General features: G+C 35.0%; 2 protein-coding genes across 2 annotated transcripts in view; one reads left to right on the forward strand and one right to left on the reverse strand.

Moving 5' to 3' along the window:
- Positions 1–4,659: 4,659 nt before the first annotated feature.
- Positions 4,660–19,135, reverse strand: part of LOC145943628 (protein FAM76A) — a 47,921-nt gene continuing 33,445 nt past the window's right edge. Inside the window, exon 7 of the mRNA XM_083051289.1 lies at positions 4,660–4,772. The gene's annotated coding sequence lies outside the window, so the exon portion shown is untranslated. The remainder of the gene's footprint in view (positions 4,773–19,135) is intronic.
- Positions 6,632–19,135, forward strand: part of Blimp-1 (PR domain zinc finger protein 1) — a 35,893-nt gene continuing 23,389 nt past the window's right edge. Inside the window, exon 1 of the mRNA XM_083051512.1 lies at positions 6,632–7,744. The gene's annotated coding sequence lies outside the window, so the exon portion shown is untranslated. The remainder of the gene's footprint in view (positions 7,745–19,135) is intronic.

Genomic DNA, 19,135 nt, shown 5'->3' on the forward strand with positions numbered 1-19,135 from the left:
CGTTCCGACATAAATCAACTGCGAAAGTTGAAAAGAAGTTGTACCGCGACGTAGATTATATACAGGCGATATATTAAGTCATTGTCAAAATGTTGTAATTTCAAATTCCCTTATTATATTCTCTTCATTCGAATTTTGTAAGCTTGAAACTTGTCGTAAATTTATGTAAACTGAAAACTTGAAGTATTGTCTAAAAATGTCTATCTTTATATTAAAATAAGCATTATCCCTAGTTTGTACTTGTTGAATATAATCCAAAATACTTTCAGATAAAAAAATATTGTTTTAAATTAATTATAATATATTTTACCAAAATGTGAGCTGCAACTTCTGCTGCTACACTTATATCCCCCCCCCCCCACATGTTATATTTTTATTAAAATATTTTCTAATATTGTTGTAGACTAGTCTACACATTTTCGGATATTAAAACACTTTTCAATAAATATTGCATATCTTGTCTATATTAAAAGAAAGTATAATATGTATTTCGATGTTTCAAACTCAACTCTCGTTCTGCAGCAAAAGAACAAGAAATACATTTATTTATACATTATATTTTATTTACGCAGAGTTCAATGCTTGAACGAAAAAAAAAAAACGAAGAAATGCGCAAAATTCGTGAGAAAAAAAGATCCAAGTAATGGACATTTAAAGGGCGGTTTCGCGCATCGTCCAATGGTTGTCTTTCGCACAAGAACGATTCGCCGATGGGGTCCCATGACGCGATGACGCGGCGAATTGGTTATAGAGGGGACGCGAGAAATATCAAGGAGAAAGAAAAAGAGAGAAGAAGGGACGGTGGCAACCTCGAGGAAGCAGAGCGGTCGTTGACCCCTGAAAATACTCTTACGCATTGTGTGCCACTTCACTTGTGAGCAATCTCGAAGCGAACGAACGGGCCCCGCTCTCATCCTCGCTCGGCGAGTCAGCGAGAACAAGCCTCAGATCAGAGTGTTCACCAAGATTTGTTCGATGTTACTTATGGTGCATACATGCAGTATGGCATTCCGATAGCGAGCTATCTCCCGGTGCCCCATTGGCTCCCGATCTTTCAAGCCCTTGAGATATTCCCTCTCATATGTATCGACCGCCATCGTTGATTGGGCACCCGTAAAACTAACTGTACTCTGCCGGCTAGGCTAGTCAGACGTTGAGACCGTCAGGAACGTACCGCTCGAATTTCAGGGCCCACCTTCCGTTGTTCTGTCCTTCGCGGGCAAACAAACTCGAGACCGAGCTCCGAAAGGACCGCAGATGGGCCCGCGGTATCGGCTTTCGAAGAACGGGACCCTTCGACTGTCAATATCCTACCGATCGTACAATAAATGCTCCGGATGTGGCACTGGAGATGCGAGAATCGTCTTCTCATAAGATTACGGGATTAGTCACGAAAGACAGATTTCAAATATAAATGTTTTATAAGGAATGTCAAAAGAATACGGATATTTTTTTATCATAGATTATAGAACGTAGACTAAAAATGTATTTGCTTTAATCAACGCTTGTGAAGCTAATTAACATTGAAAGTAAATAAAAGTCTAGAGATAATTTATTCTAAATCCTTGAAGACAAAAATTAACGGAATAGTAGTTTTATTTTTTTATTTGAATTGCAGTTTATCTCCCTCCCGAATTTTTATTTAAAGCTGATTTTGTTGAGATATTTAATATTGGATATCAAAAACTGCTGGTCCCCATTTCAATAATAAAAAAAAACTTTTATTATTTCCTATTATAAAAGATGACAAGTTGATATCATTATTTTTGCATTTCGTCATATTTATGACAAACTATAGACATATATTTTAGATCGTCTCAGACGTGGCTACGAATCGATGATTAAAATAGTAACTTTAAACAAAAATCTTAATTTAACTAACTAAACACATAGATATTTCGGAATTGGCGCGTTCCAGAAATTACTATGTCCAGTGTTCAAAAACAAGTTGGCTATTAATAATATTTAATAATAATATATATGTGTGTTTTCAAGACTTAATAAAAATCAAACTCAGTAATTTTAATTAGAGAAACGACATTTTTGTGATTTTTTTTTGGTACAGTTCTGCCAATATTTTAATTTTAATTTTCAAAGGTCTTTGTTGAATCAAGATAACGATTAGACGACAATTCGTATCACTCCGTTACGGATATCGCTGTAAATATATGATGCAAGTCAGCATCTCGAAAGGAGCAAGATCGCGCTAGTCATCTCTTCGACAACGGTAGCTGCTGCATCTACTCTAAGCGTTCCGCTACGGCGAGACTTGATCTCGAATCATCCTCTTTGGATAAGATAAACTTTACGCCATCGATCGAAGCGCGGAGCTTATCATCGAAAATTATTTTTTAATTATTAAATTTGTAATATATTTAATATATTTAATTAATAAAATTTTTTATATCTAATAAATTTATAATTTTAATATGTAATTAATATAATTTTAATTTTTGCTGTATTGCAAGTACCAATTATGCGAAGAGAAAAAAATATTTAGAATTTTTAGACAAAAGATCCGCGTTTTAAGAGATTATTGAAATTATATCCAATATACCATGGAATTGCACTTTAAACTTTTGATCAAGAAGTAATAAATTTTTGCATCTCTAAAAGGGTTTAAAAAAATCATGTTTGCAAGTCGCATCAAGGGCATTCTCTCCTTCGAAGAATATTCAATTGCTGAGCGCCTCCGAGGAGAGATCGCCTTCGAGAATGATGGCCGCGCGCGACCGCGGCCGTAATCGTTCTTCCGCGTCGATCTAAAAGCGAGACGCAATCTCGCGAGAGAGCGAGATTCCTCTCCTCTATGTCTCGATGTAGGTGAAGTGGTAATTTCTAATGATACGTGCACCAAGTCGTGCGAGCCGGCCGAAACGCGCATCAAAGTATCTCACGCGTCCTACACGTGGCCGCGGGAATCACGCGGGAGGGAATCCGCCTCCACGGTGTGGCGCACGAGGAAGAAGACCAGGGAGGAGCGGCGGATGGCGGTGATGCGCGAAGTAAACTAGTGCATCCCGGAGCTGGAGAATCGCACGAGACGCGTGCAGCACGTAACGACGTGTTGCAAGGAGAGTATTTTCAAAAGGGTTAACGAACCCGAGACGCGCGCCGCGCCGACCATCTCCGCCGGTCATGTCTTACTTTGTGCCTCTTCGGCTCCTCGCGGGCTTGTCTGTCTGCCTACCTACCTGCCTGCCTGCCTGTCTGCCTGCCTACCTTAGCACGGGACGATCACAACAGCATCGACAAGGGAAATCGGTCATTTTTCTCCCGATTCCGCGAACATGGTTTTAATTTGAGTTCCATTCGAAAGTCGATCTCCACGGGGAACGAAGAAGCTACACCGAACTCATTTGTACGCGCGAACGCTATGACAAGGTGGTATCGCTTTGCGTATCGAAATGCAAAAAAGGTGTCTAGCAAAAGCTGCTTTCTTCCCGAAATAGCGATTAACTAAATAAATGACTTGTAAGGATGCATCGAATAATTTCAACTTAGATAAATTGCATCGGTTAATCTATTTTGAACGATTAAAAGACTGTGATTATTTCAATGGTATTCGATTCATACCAAACGCATCCAAAATTTGCTAATCGAAATGTGTTCGAAACGCACGCGAAGAAGCCTGAAGCCGTAAGATTCAAGGTTAAGGTAAGATCGCGTAGATGAAAAGTGGCGATTCAACGTGACCATCGTGATAGGCCGTCGCGCCATACGCAACACACGCGGTAACGACAAGTTAGCTAAGTAGTGCAAGCGTAAGAGAGTGCTCGGCTCTAGAGGTCAGTAACCACTTGCGATCGTTCCGTTCCGTTCCGGTTACCCGCTCCCCGGCACTACACGGGCGATCGCTCGCTTCCACCTTCTGCTTAGAACTTACTTATTAGCGTTTTCGCATTCGAGGCAAACGAGGATCCCATTCCGTCTAATTCTTTTTGCGTTATAGAAGTTCGCCTTACGCCGTATAATGACGTTAGAGAGTTTTCTTACGGCACCGTTATTCGGATACGATAAGTATCTGAGTTCCCATTTATGTAGTTCTTCCGCGAGGAAGTCTCCCCCGCCAGAAAAACGAAAAGCGCGGTTTTATGTTTTATAAACGGATAAATTTAATTTCGCTATAGATTAAATATAGATCTAAATTGTATTGAGAAAAAAAATTGAATTGAAATAAACGATATTTTTCAATCATCAAATAATCGATCCTTCCTTTAAAAAATGATGTTAACATATAATGCCTCACTTGTCAACTATCTGTTATAGTTAACTAATCAATTCTTCTTCTGTTTTAAATGAGGTTTATACATAGAAATCCAGTTATTAATAACCATAATCTTTTTTCCAAGAAAAATTCATCATCATTCTTAAGGCTCTAAGGCTCCAATAATATTTTAATTTTAATTAAATTCACCCTTCGATCCCATTCAGTCAACATGACTATACAGAAAAATGTTTCAATCGCGCGCATAATCTCATTTTTCAAACAAATTCACATACTTCAAGTTTATATTAATAAAAATATAATCTAGTGTTCAATCATCAAACGTAAAAAATTATATAATTGAAGAATAAACAAAGAAATATCAAAGACTTACGCCTCGTTGCAACGACATTCCTTCCACGAGTATAACGTTCAATGATATTCCGTTACCGTCGCGATTTCCTGTTCTGATTGCATTCTCCTTCCATAAGTATCCATCTCATTCTTGCCATTCAAAGTACCGCCGGATAGTGATTGATGCGAAATTTCGATGACCGCGGATTATCTTAAATTATAACATTAAACCTCTTTAAGCGCAACAATACAGGCAATTTCAAAAAAATTTATACTCTTAAATATATAAAACGCACACAAAATTATTTTGTAAAAATATTTATATTATATAATAAATCTAATAAATAAATAACAATTAATTTGTGTGCCTTTTTATTTATAGTTTTAAAAAACTAATCCGAAATATCTAATATATTGTTGCAATTATTAATTTGATATTGCCATAATTTATTCCAAATTCTTCCATAATCTATATTTTGTAATATAATAAATTATTTATTAAAAATTCAATTCACAATTATTCAGATACTAATTGAAATTCATTATGTTAGATTTATGCCATTTGCTAAATAAACGACCGGTATCGTTATAGTACAATGATCTCACTGCTTCATACGTATTACGTAACTTGCGAAAAACAGCCGTATAGATTTATAAATCGGATAGAGTCGATTTTGTTAGCCGCGCGAAGAATTACGTAGGTGTCGACTGCGGAGACTTCAATGCCAGATATGAGATTTCGCGAGCGCGAAGCTTGCGAGATGCCGATAAAGCCATAGCCGTATCTCTATATCCGTATGTACACGGTAAGGTTGATGGTTTTGTGTTGTCGCAAAAAATGAATGGCAGGCTGCTCTATCGTGATCATGAAGACCATACAGAATCTTCAGGCACATTGCGGCAACCTTGAAATCTTACAAATTGCGATGTAATATTATAGAGACATCGGATTGCAGATTATCAAGGTTGCAGCAACATTGCAACATCGAAGTAAATTCGCCAAGATAGGATTTCATAAATAAAATGCGAATATAATGATGATGATCGTGAGCTAGCTCGTATTTTCGGAGGTCAGTAACCAGAGAACATAAAAGACATGTTCGTTCACCGTTCACAAGAAAAGAGACGGAAAAAGAAACCTACACATATATACGCTTGAAAAAAGATTCCAACGAAGACAGAAAAAATGCTCGAATGGAGGGGATAAAACGAGAAAAAGATATAGAAAAAAGAGAAAAAATTAATGAATAAATTAAGAGATATAGAAAAAATAGATAGAAGAACAAGATAAAAGATATATGAAATAAATGACATATTTTATCCTATCCTAATATAACACTCAATGCACAAATATATAAATTAGAAAAGTTGCAAAAAAAAAAAGAAATAAAAAATGACTATTATTTGTAAAAAAGAATAGGGATACAATCATTTATTTCATTATTTTATATTTCTCTTTTATTCATAAAATTTTATATTCCACGTTTGTGTGTGTGTGTGTGTAATTTTTCATTTTTTTATTATAAATTTTTATAACAAAATTCATTCATTCAATATTGGAGATTATATCTTGCTTCTTAGCATTTAAATGTTTTTAAATTATTATTGCTTATTGTAATAATCATTGAAAGAAAGAGTAAAAAAAACAGAAAAGGATAGAAAAGAGAGAATGCACAGAGTAGAAGATGGATAAAAGGAAACAAAATGACAAGGAGAGACAGAGTAAAACGCGTATGGAAAAGAGAATAGGATAAAGAAAGAGTGGGAGACAGAGGCAAACAGAAGGGGAAAGATAGAATGAGAGAGGGGAGAAAGAAGTAAGAGAGAGAGAAAAGGAAAGACAAGATAAAAGACAAGGAAAAAGAGAGAAGGGAACGCGAGGTCTTACATCAGGAGAGGGAAACAACATGGTGGCCGAAGAGAAGCCAGAGCGGGGAATGAAACAGAGCGAACCGGCGATGAACGCAAAAGAAGAAGGATCGACAATCGGAGAGACACAGAGCGCAATGATAAGGAGGATGAGAGAGGGGTCCATCAGGAGAAAGGGTGACGAGGAGAAGGAGAAGGAGGAAGAGGTGCAGGAAGAGATGAAGGAGGTGGATGATAGCGTACACACGGGAGAGAAGAATTTGATGCCGAGCATGCTAAAACGGGGGTGGGGAAGAATACCGTTGCTTCTGTCGATGGGGAATGCCCGCGAGTACGAACGGAACAAACTGCCACAGCAGCGCCACGGAGAACAAACTCGAAAAAAAGCGCGATACTGGGCCCCATAAAGAAGAGAAATTTAATAAAAAACTTGGAGAAAGAAAGTACACGATACGGAGGAAAAGGGAAGGGAACGATAAGCAACGAATGAACAAATCAATGAAGGATTACGAAAGGTGTTCAGCGCAAGAGTCATATAGAGAGAAAACAAGCTTGCTAGAGAGCCGGCAGCGTAGCTATCAGCGTGGCTCTGCCTGTGCCTCCTCTTCCTTCCTTAGTCCCCTCGACGGTCCCCTTGTCAGGTCTCTTACACATGTATACGTCCGTTCGCGCTCCGTCTACATGGTTCACGCACACGTGTAAGAGCGAAGAAGCACGGGCAAGGAGACACCTAGACTCACTTTAACCGCTTCGTGCTTGTCAGTTGAAACCACGCGACTCTATACGGTGTACACACGATCGTATGCCAAGGACGTGTGACGGTCCTCGTCGACTGTTGGCGCGGATCAAGAGAGAGGGAGAGAGAAAGAGAGAGAGAGAGAGAGAGAGGAAAGTGGTCCTGACGCGATTACGAGAGTCGCACTCCCAGTTCGACCACCTCGTGGTCGACCACCTCGTAACCGGCCGGCACGCGCGAAAGGGTGCGAAAGCAATCCTCGGAGCAACAAATTCATTTTATCAATAACGCAACATCGAGTCGAGAGGGTTTCTTTTTCGGATAGTGCTACGCGAGAGCAAGATATTGTGATACTATCCTGCGAAATCATCCTAATCAGTTCGTGTACTGACACTTTAGTGTAAAAGAATTTATAGAAACATTTTTCGCGCGAGATCTGATCACGGCAAGACGATCGATTGGCGCATATCGACGATGGATTATCAGATAAACGTTGTCAGTGACTTTAACAAAGTGTGAGCTTTGACAGTTTGTCGTGAGAGGATCCATCTAGGCTTCCAGGCAGACATATCGCAAAGGTGAGTCTGTGCAGTGATACAATATCAATTTTCCGCTGTTAAAGTTCGAGAGACGTGTACGGCGTAACGAATGCAAACAGTAGCATTTGTCAGCGTTCGATTCGTGTTAAGATCGATTCGCTCACGAGGCAAATCGAACTATGTACGCCAAAGAAAGTTCGTGCGTGATATGGATAAGAATACCATGCATTTGTTTTTCACCATTGTTCGTTCTGAATCGGCATGTTTTACTCTTTCATTCACACACGCGATAACATCTTTGCATTATCAGCAATGTCATTCATTATCGGTATTCTATCTTGTTTTCTTTTTTTTTCGTTAAATTAGCAATTATGATAAAACTTGCACTTGTAATAATAATTACATCTCATCTGACAGTTATTATTATATGTTCATCGCATGTAATGAATAAATGAATATAATCAAATGCGAATGTTCAATGTAAACGCAAAAGGAAATAAACAAATAACGAATTCAAATGCGTATATTTGCATTCGTTTGGCTCATGTACATCTATCTTAACAATCGAAGATTTTAGAATTAAATGATGAAAAACTTGTAGATTTAATATGTATGTGGGTGTTGTGAATATAACAAAATTAAGCTATTTACTTCTCAAAGACGAATTTAAATTGGCAGATTCTGAGACGTATGACAGTAGAATATGTTATTCAATGATTCCACTATTTTTGATCAATATTATTCTGACAATTTTCCTGACTATTTTCTCAAAAAAATGGTTACTCTCTTAAAATGGATTATAATAAATAATTTAATTATAATCACACAACGTATAAGCAAGCTCGAGACATCATAACAATTCATTAAATTAAGTTCATTTAATTCGTTAAATTAATTGATGTTTTTAAATCAAATTTTAATTTCTTTCTTCGATATCTCGAGCATTTTTACAGTCTTAAGTAATTTAAGATAATTTCATAAATATTTGATAAATATCAAATTCGTATTAAAATAGCTATAAAATATAAATGCATTTAATGATTTAAATTAGTTTAAAAGGCATAATGAAAAACAATCGAAAATATCATTAAAATTGTTAAAAAACTAGCCAAAGTATTTCTCTCACACATTATCAAATTAGCATGCAAATTTGTTCTCGCTTGTTATTAATGTTTATCGACAAACCATTTGATAACCAGATTGTCATAAATAAATCAAAAGTTTAAATCAAAGCTCAGATAATTAGATGAAACAAATATTAGCTTAATTATTTTTTAATTCTCCGTGCGATTTCGCGCAATTAATAACGCGAATATTGAGTGAGCGGAAAATATTACGAATAAAATAAGCAAACAATGCAACGGCATCTAACAATTATGCAATTTTATGTAACGGTCCATCAAGACGGCATCGACAAAGTAAGTTGTATAAAACGGCGAGCATAATCGCGCGGAACGAAAATGAATATATACGAGGCAGTCTCGAGTACTTTGAACCCTTCGATATATGCGTTACATCACGCAGGAGATGCTCTTCGAATACAGAAAGTGTTTCTTCACACTCGTTTCTCGAGAAGCTCAGAGTCTTTAACGGTACCAGGACCAAATCGAAAGTATGGGAAAAAAATAATAGTAAAAATAATAACGTGCGTAAAATAAAATAACTGATGTATCTCGCAGAATGTATCGCAATATATATATATATATATATATATATATATATATATATAGTCGATACAATTTTTTTATATTATATGAATATTATATTGCATCTGTTTGGATCGAATGTAAAATTGATTCTATTTAACGGGTTCTATTTGCGATGTAACACGTAAATGGAAAAGAATGAACATTTATTTTATGTATAAAATATAAACTTCATTTTTCTGTATTTATAGCATCAAAACTTCAATTCACTGAAATTATATTTATATCAAATATATATCTCAATAATTAGTTTCCACAAATATAAGAAAGATTATTGCAAGATTTACTACACACAATAAAATAAGTAAATAATTAAAATTATGTATATATCTACGCAGTAATTAACGTTTAATATATGTTTGTTTTTCGAAGACAAAATAAAAAATTCTTAAAAAACTCTTTGAAAAACTCACAAGATCCATTGTGTCAAAAATAAATAGCATCCAGAATTTCGAGCGGAATCTTTCGTCAATATAATCTAAATGCCAAAATTTGGTGATTATGTTTTCCTTTTCTTTTTAAAAGAATAAATGACCGATTTTTATGATTTTATTTTTATGGCGTTCACGACACGCCATTGTATCTTGACATCTGCTCAGTCATTAGCCGAGCAAGGATACAGCTGGATATATATATGTATGTATATATACAAGCGAATGTGAATTTTTGCTGTTAAAATTCGAAAGAAGTATACTGTAACTAATGCGAACAAAACGTTGGACAGCGCATTCAATTTGCATTCAGATTAATTCGTTCATGAAATGAATCAACAGATATCAAAGAAAATTCGTGCGTAAATATCACGCATTTTTTTTCCATCATTGTTCCCTCAGAATCGACACCTGACTTGCATAAATACACGTGACATTATCGTTGTGTTATTAGAAATGTTATCAACCTCTTCTTTTCCATCAAATAATTTAAGTAATTTAATATAAATCTATAAATATCATTTTTTCGCAATTTTAATGAAACTCGCACTTGCGAAAATCATTACAATCATTAATTCGGTTCTTTCCAACTATATATTCTACAATATATTTCTGCTTTTCATCTTTCTTCTTTTCTAATGTTTCAATTATATATATCTTTCTTCTATTTTAAACAGTGTACCATTATAACAGTGTAGCTATAAAGAAGATAAGTCATATTTTTATATTCACCGTATACAGAGAAAATCAAATGCGAATATTCGGTGCGAATGCACAACAAAAAACAACGAATATAAATATGAATATTCGAACATTTATGTTTGTTTTCATTTGCTCAATACTTAAACTTAATATATACCGACTCGCAATCGTATAAGCTAGAGATCAAGACTTATAAAAACAAGAGAGGTCCAACGGAATATACCGTTGTACATATTTCCTAATATGACATAACGGTTGATGGCCTTGTTGATGACGATCTTTTGCTTTTTTTTATAAATTTTTATAAAAACAGTCTGGCCTTGAAATACGTTTACATAGAATGAAGCCTATCATACGACAAATCAGAGAAGCGAAATTATAATAAAGAAAGAAAAAGCGTAAATGTTTAAAGAAATCAAACAATTAAAAAAAAAATTGAGAGAAAAAAATAAGTCCTTTGTACTTTACATTTACGGTTTACGTGTCTTACTAAGCGTTACTTAGCACATTGAATATACATTGAATATATTGAAAATGCCAAGCAAATTTCTTGTTATGAGCGCTTATCAAAATTTTTACTATTAAATATAATACATTTTCTTACCATTGGAATTAAGATATTAAGATTTAAGAGAATAAAATATTTCATATTTAAAAAAAACTTATATGATTTAAACGTTATATGAAATATACGTATATGATTTAAACACGTATAAGAAATTGCTACGTTATTGCATCTATTTTTGCAATTTCTCTTATATATAAATTTATTTGTTTATTCATTTTTTTCGAGAAAAAATAATTCCTATATTTACCGGTTATGTAAACACGAAAATTCACATAATTAAGAGCTTTTTCGCATATTTATTTTCAGCATCAAAGATTGAAGTTCGCCAAAATTGTATCGATTTTAATATTTTTTATAGATTCAATGTACTTTACTAAGTAAGTCGTAATGTGTAAAGTAACGCTGTCCAAGATCCGTCTGACATCTGAGGTCACGCTAGGATATTTTCAGATACCGATGCCGATGCCGTTACGATACCGTTTCCTCGCGTGTTACAGGATAAGTGCTTTTCGATTTTGAGAATGGCACGCTGTGGGAGAGGATAATGGCGCTTGCAGGTGCCTACTAATGTGACATAACGGTATCCACAGACCGCGGTTCGTAGCCGCGGTCACTGCGAACTTGCGTATATGTAATCATTTTGGGGTGGGAGATGGGACAGAGGGAAGGAGAGATGATGGTTTGTGAGTGAGTGAGTGAGAGAGTAAAAGAGAGAGAGAAAGAGAAAGAGAAAAAGAGAGAGGAAGGAAAGAACAGAAGGGGACGGTCGATTTATTGGAACGGTCGTTGCACTTTTCGTACGGGGGGCACTGATCGAAAAGATCCGTATTTCCCTGCGTGTCCGCAAAGCGATCAAAGACCAGGAAATATTTTCAATGTCGTGTCACTCGATCTAATCCGATGTTTTAATTATTAATATATACATATTGTCGATCATCAATTAAACAACAATAAAAATAATATTATCAATTAATATTACTTTTACGATCACACATTATTTTATCGTCAAAAATAGAAATGAAAAAAGACATCCGAGAAAAAGAGAGAGAGAGAGAGAGAGAGAGAGAGAGAGAGAGAGAGAGAGAGAGAGAACGCAATCTTTATCACTTTTTAATCATGATATAAATTTAAATAAATTTATATTATTTAATGTTTTGCGGCACCTGATTATCACACAAACGAGATTCAGTTAGGTATACACAGAAAATGTGTTTCGCAACTGTTCACGATTATTTTTGGACAGTTAATTCATGCGAGTTTTAATAATGAATACCTTTCTTCCGGCGCCACGTTTCGCAACGGTGCCATAATCTAATCAACGGGAAATCGGACTGCACAGCGCGCGGCTTTCTCCATCTTTAGAAAAAAAAATCAAGGGTGGTCGATGACCGTGTCGTTCTTAGGCCTAGCCTAGATTCGTCGTCCGCCGCGGACGAGCAGCGAGGCTGAAAGTACCGTAGTGCCATTTTCCATGCAAAAATTGCGCTTGTCCTGCGCGATTCCGCGATAATACACACGCCGAACCGTAAAGTATTACGCGCTACCGTAACGATGACCGTCAGCCGCGTTATATACAAGGTGTCCCGTTCGGCGCGATATTATCGTGTGTGTGTGTGTCGTTATTATTTAACAATACACCTCTCGTAATACAATTCTCATAATTGTCGTACTATATCGTATCTCGATGACAAAATAAATTAAATTCCTGAAATATAATTAATTTAACACTATTATTGCATTTTGATGAGACACACATTTACTTCGCTATGAGAGTTTTTAAATTGTATTTTAAGATTTATTAAATTATATTACTGAGTGATATTTCAGAATAATAGCTAATAGATAGTGTAGCTAGATAGAATGTCCATGTGTCATATTAAAATTATATTTAATTTTAATTGTTCATAATATTGCACACACAAAGGATCTATACAAACGTTTATTTAAACTTTATTATTTTCGTGTTCTATTCGCGAAAATAATATTAAATGGCAAATTGAGAAAAGTGTAGGTATCCTGCATATTTGTTATTATTATTATATTAGAAAAGAAATATTTATTTCGCGCGAAAGAAGGTTTTCTCTTTTGCAACATAAGATCTAACGGACAGACACGCCGAATTAGTGCAAATTTTCTCCCGACGACCAGAGTGCAATAAACTCGGCCTGCATTTTCTGCAGCGTGCAGACTAGACTCTCCGAAGTATTACGCGGTACCATAACCCCGATTATACTATCTATAGGATGACTATGAAATGTCGTAAGTTTTAATCTACGAAATTACGGTAAAATAAAATGTATGAAAAAATATTCACAATCAATCTTTCTCTCCCCGCCACCCACTCCCTCTTCCCCCCTTTCTCTTCCCCTCTTTCTCTATGTTTCTCTATGCACTGAACTCGGAAGTGTTACATTTGTGTCCGGGTACCGCTAGATTACTGGTGAACCCGCGCGGCCCTAATGCACACGATCAATGTGTCGAGATAAATTAAGGAACAATGGAAATTAAGTTGAATTTGTGTCAGCTGTGTCGTACTAATGTAATGTGACATAACTCGTAATAAATAAAACGAGACAGTGCGATGTCCTATGTCGATAATTATGTAGTACATCCGAGAAAAATTATCGTTCATCAAATAAAGGAAAAAAATTACCACTGGCATTATTTTCCAAAAAATAATTGAGATTTTTCTGTTATCATCTTTATCCTCAATGCAAATTAATCTTGAAATGCACAGACATCTTTGACGAATGTGTATGTTAAATTAAATATTTTATTTCACTTCATTATTTTCATTCTTGAAGATTTTAAAACTGTTTTCTTTTTTCATAAGATAAAAATTTGATGAGTGCGTCGAAAATGCTGCGACAATTACAAAGTAAAGATAAAAAGCTTAATTAATTAATAATAGCTTTCTCAATTAATTAATAGTAATATTTATAGGGTGACGCAGCGAAAATTTTTATTAGAATTCTGAAAGTCCATTTCCATAAATAAAAGCACGCGTCGATTGATTTGATTATAATGATCCGGGTGTTGTTGCAACGTGATCGTGTGCAGTCATTGTATGCGCGTCGTTTTCTCATTCTCTCACTTATCCCGCGACTCGCGGAATTCATCAACGATGAAGTTCCCATCGCGGTCCGTGCGAAGCATCGCACTTTAGATCGCCAGCGAACTGACTTATACGCGTGTTTATCGTTAGGGAAGGTATCATTAAATTCTCGCTTGTTTATGGACAGTCTTTTTAAGCTTATTACATTAGCTTCGCCGCACACAACGTCAATTTAATAACAGAGTTGTAAAGCAAATAAATATTTGACGAACAACGGAAGAAATAATTTTGTTGAAACATCAACATTTGTTCACGAGGATATACGAGCCGGTAAGCACAAATGTATCCATACGATATATATTTCATTTGAAATATATTCCTCGTAATAGTTTTCTCGCCTTCAGTATATAACGGAATTGATTAGCTTTGTGGTCGCACTTAGTGGTCAACTTTTGGTTAAAGAGAGAGCCTCTAAGGGTCAAAACTATAGTTTCGTTTCTCAAGGGGCGGAGATTGTTGCGAGCAATATATTTAAATAACACTGTATATTTCGCAGATGCACTTGCGCTTGATAATAAATTTCCGTCTGTGATGTGTATATTAATTATAAATAATAACAATTACCAATGTATTGATTCTGAAAAACTCCATAATATACAAGAATCACGTTCACATGACAAAAAAAGATATAATTTAACAAAATTTAAGTCAGAAAATTTTCAGTAGACAAAATTTAGAAATCTCAAAGTATTCAAAAAAGATTACAATTTAATGTATTTTATTTTACTTCAAAGAAATGTTATGAAACCCTTATGAAAGATAATGAAAATAAAAAAAAGGGAGAGACTCTAAACTATTTGGTGTATTGGATTTGGGGCAAATTAGATAAAAAATAATGTGCAAATGAACAGAAAATGGAATTGCGAATATGAAAACGTGTATCAAGCATCGAAGTATCACGAGACGCGCGGCATGTATTTATATACCGGGTGTTCCTTGACGAGAGGATAACGTCCGCGAATGGGAAGGAAAGTTCGGACGCTCACGTATATACAGGAGGCTCGCGAAGCGAGGAGTCAATGACCGTTCTACATTGACGCGTTGCGCCGGCCCGAGCGCCGGCTGAGTTGAGTAAAGTCACGGCCAGCCGTCAGCCGTGAGATTCCCTCCCTTCGCTTCACTTCGCTTCGCTTTAGCCTTGCTAGCTGGCCTAGTGGCGGCGACGAACCGCGCACGAGTCTGCTTTAATAAAAAAAAAATTCTGCGCAAAAATTTAATAAATAAATTTTCACGATATGTAAAATATAGTCACGAAATTATAGAAATAAATCTGACGAAAATTCAACGGGATTAATCGAAAAAAAGGAACATCTTAAGAGAACGTGAAATAAAATTATGAAAAAAATATTTAATATATGAACTTTCTCATCTGCAACATTATGTATAATGCTATTACTTCAGTGTATAGAATCTTATTCGGTGATTATTTTTCAGAGATAGCTCGAAATCTTGTACATGTCAAGATTTCAATTAGTATAAGTTCAAAGTATATCCTATATTCCGCGAGCACAATTAAATTGGCATTATCGATGTATCAAGGTCGTGCACGAGCGCATGCGACAATGAGAGACGACTATAGATTGTTACTAGCAACTTTACCGTGGGATGAGAAATTCAGTAATGCGAAAGCCACAAGAATTCATTGCGTTTTGATTTAACAATGAATTACTGGTGAAAAGACGCGCGCGCGTGCTTTTCTTATGAAATTTTGGATTGTATAATCATTCTTCCATTATAATCATTCTTCCTATTCCTTTATATCCTAAGCCGAACGAAAGAAAAATACTTTTTCGATCGCTATTCAACATAGTATATATATTCGTTTTATTCGCGTTTTTAGTGATAATGCTATTATTCATTATACGTCAACACGAAAATAAAACGAATTTCGTCATACGTCTTGCCAAAGTATTATGGACGATTTATTTCACGGGGACAAGTTAATTTTCCAAACTTTACTAACGTGTAATTCCAAAACTATTTCGTCCTTTTCGCGAGAGAAAATTCTGCGCTAAAATGCAACGATAATTAAAGTCGACGTACGCTCGCAATAAAGCAGATGAAATACCTGCATGATTCCGCTGCACAACCGGCAGAGATACACAAAACCAGAAGACAGTGAAGCAGGAAGTGATTCTGTAAGAAGGTACACAAACGACGCTCGAGCGAGAACAAGAACAAGTCGCGGATTCGCTAAAAACTCGTTTCTCTGTTTATAATGACATACCTGATGAATATGATTAGAGAATTGAATAAACAAGACAGATGATGACGCGTTTAGTGCAAAATATGTCGCGAGAAATGATCCGTGAGAATTCGTGCCAAATAAGAAGAGAATTTTTCGCGGCACAAATTTACCTACTTTTCTCGTTTGGCTGCTGACTTTTTCACAATGTCAATGTTGAAAAATTAATCATCCATCTTTCAAGCAGCGTTAAATTTACCTTGTCACTCAATACGTAGCTCGCACCGCAAACGTATCCTTTACTATTACCACGGCCATAAACGCATTTTACTATCGCCACGATGCACCGAAAGAGGTACACTTACCTAGAAAGATATCTCTTAGAATTTCCATTTTCTCAAGTACCAATAAATGTTGCTGATGGAATATAAGCGGGTGGACGAAAGAAGTGAATCTTGATCGATTAGCAATTCAAAAAAGCTCAGATTAATCGCGGGAAACAATTTCAAAGAATATTCTTTTTTAATTTCACAAACGAATAAGGCAACGCCATCTCAATAGTCAGCTTTATCTGAATTTTTCAGTAAGATTGAAAGATTCTTAAAGATTCTTTAAGAAAAAAAATTCTTTAAAGAAATCTTAATCGATATTAAAGCTGTCAATATTTGGATAATTTAATATCCAAATATTATCCGAAATTTTTTAAATTTAAATCTAGAGTATTTAGATAAATTGAATATTCAAATGTAAGAAATTTAATAATTGAAAAGATTGATCAAGCGAATATTCAAATATTCAATCTGGACTATATCTACAATCCTAATTGATACACACTTTCAATTATCGAAGATTTATTTCGAGAATCGTTATTTATGATATTAAGTAGTTTCTTAATTCCAATAAATAAAATATTTTGTAGTATGAAAATTCTAAGAAAAGAAATATTTATTTTAAAAAAATTAAAAAATATATTTTTTTACTCAAGAGTACAATTTTCAGATTTATAATAAAGATTCGACGAAATTGTTAAAATGGAAGAGGTTAAAAAAAGTTCTCTCAAGCTTCTGAGGTAAAAACTGGAGATAATTGTAGATTGCTTCGGTTAACTGTCGTATAATGTTGCACTGCTAGACAATTAGCCAGAGCTGCCAACTGAAACACGATGCAGCAGAGAGCAGAAGAGAAATAGAAAAAGAAAAAGAAAGCAAGAGAGACAGAGACACGGGAAGATTTCAGGATTAGGAAGAACTAGACGCGCAAGAGCATGTAATATTCGCATTTCCTGATTCTTCAGCGAGCGACAAAACAGACGACAGAATTATTTCGCCGTTTTCTACACGTGCATTCAAATACAAATCGCATTAAGCGGATAATATGCCCGAGCAACGAGGCAGCGAGCCGACGCGCTCATTCGTTATATAAGGTGAAAGGGCGACTGACATTGACATTGAAGTTCCGAGCCGTTCGATGCGGAAACGCATAAACTCCGTTATTTAATCTCTTTCGCAACAATTACGAGATATATCGCTCTATCAGTGTAACGAAATTGATTATACGGACATTTCTCACCTTATCAACAATTAAGAAAGTGCGTTATACAAGGTATATGAAAATACTAATACGATAATTTTAATAGTTGACAACAATTAACAGCAGATTTTCTTAGAAAGAAATTTTAAGGGACATTATCATTCACATGATGTAATTTTCTAATCTTGAATGCATTAAATATCTTTGCAATTGCAAATAGTTTATTTAATGCATTTAAACTTCAAAGAAGTATATGTAAAGTATATTTGAATTTAAGTAAAAATAATGGCATTTATTTAATGATATTTTAAAAGCACCACAATCTTTTACTTTCTCGATATAATCTCATTATATCTATAACTAGAAAGCTACTATTAACATTTTAACACTGTTGAGTGAGGGAAAATTAGACTAATTGATTGACCTTTATATACAGACTAAAAAAAATAGTTTTTTTTGACTTTTTTACTTATGCAGCGCAGTAAAATGTTTCGTGATATTTTTCAGTGCGTTCAATAATCAAATCTTTACGATCAAAAATACATCGAGAGGATGTATTTTATTATTCAAGAAATCCTATAATTCATGTTACTAAAAAATGCCGCGCAACGTGAATTTTTTTTGATAACCTCAATTTTCTCACAGTGATATCGCGCGCATATTCGACAATGCTATCCTGAAAGCGAGAAAAGTGTACGCGAAATATAGAAATGCTTGACCTGCCTCACTCTCTCACGCCATGAGCACAATACCCGAATAACCGACGTTCTTATCTGTCGCAATAATTTCTCCATTGCGACCACGTGCCATCGGTTATCAGTTATCACAGCGTTGTCTGGAACGTTTTATAACCCAAGAAAGTTCAAATATATATGTGCAATACGCTTACAAATATGTATAATGTTTACATTTTTATATAAAATCTTCGATATTATTTAATTTTTTTACTAATATTCTATTTCAATATAATTTATAGCGCAACGTTTCCACGCACAATTTCTTGCGTCTGTTTTTTTTTTCAATATAAAAAATGTTACAATTGAAAAAATATAATTGTAAAGTTTAATAGAAAAAAAAAATACAAGGTATGTTTCAGTCCATTTTTCATTAAATATAATGACAAAAATTTTGAATTATTTATTTTATAGAATTGCTACGATATTCAAGTTGATATTTTTAAAAATAAAAATATT

This window comes from Prenolepis imparis, unplaced genomic scaffold (assembly GCF_030444845.1).
Source record: "Prenolepis imparis isolate NDT839.2.m4 unplaced genomic scaffold, iyPreImpa1.0 SCAF_12, whole genome shotgun sequence".
NCBI lineage: Eukaryota > Metazoa > Arthropoda > Insecta > Hymenoptera > Formicidae > Prenolepis > Prenolepis imparis.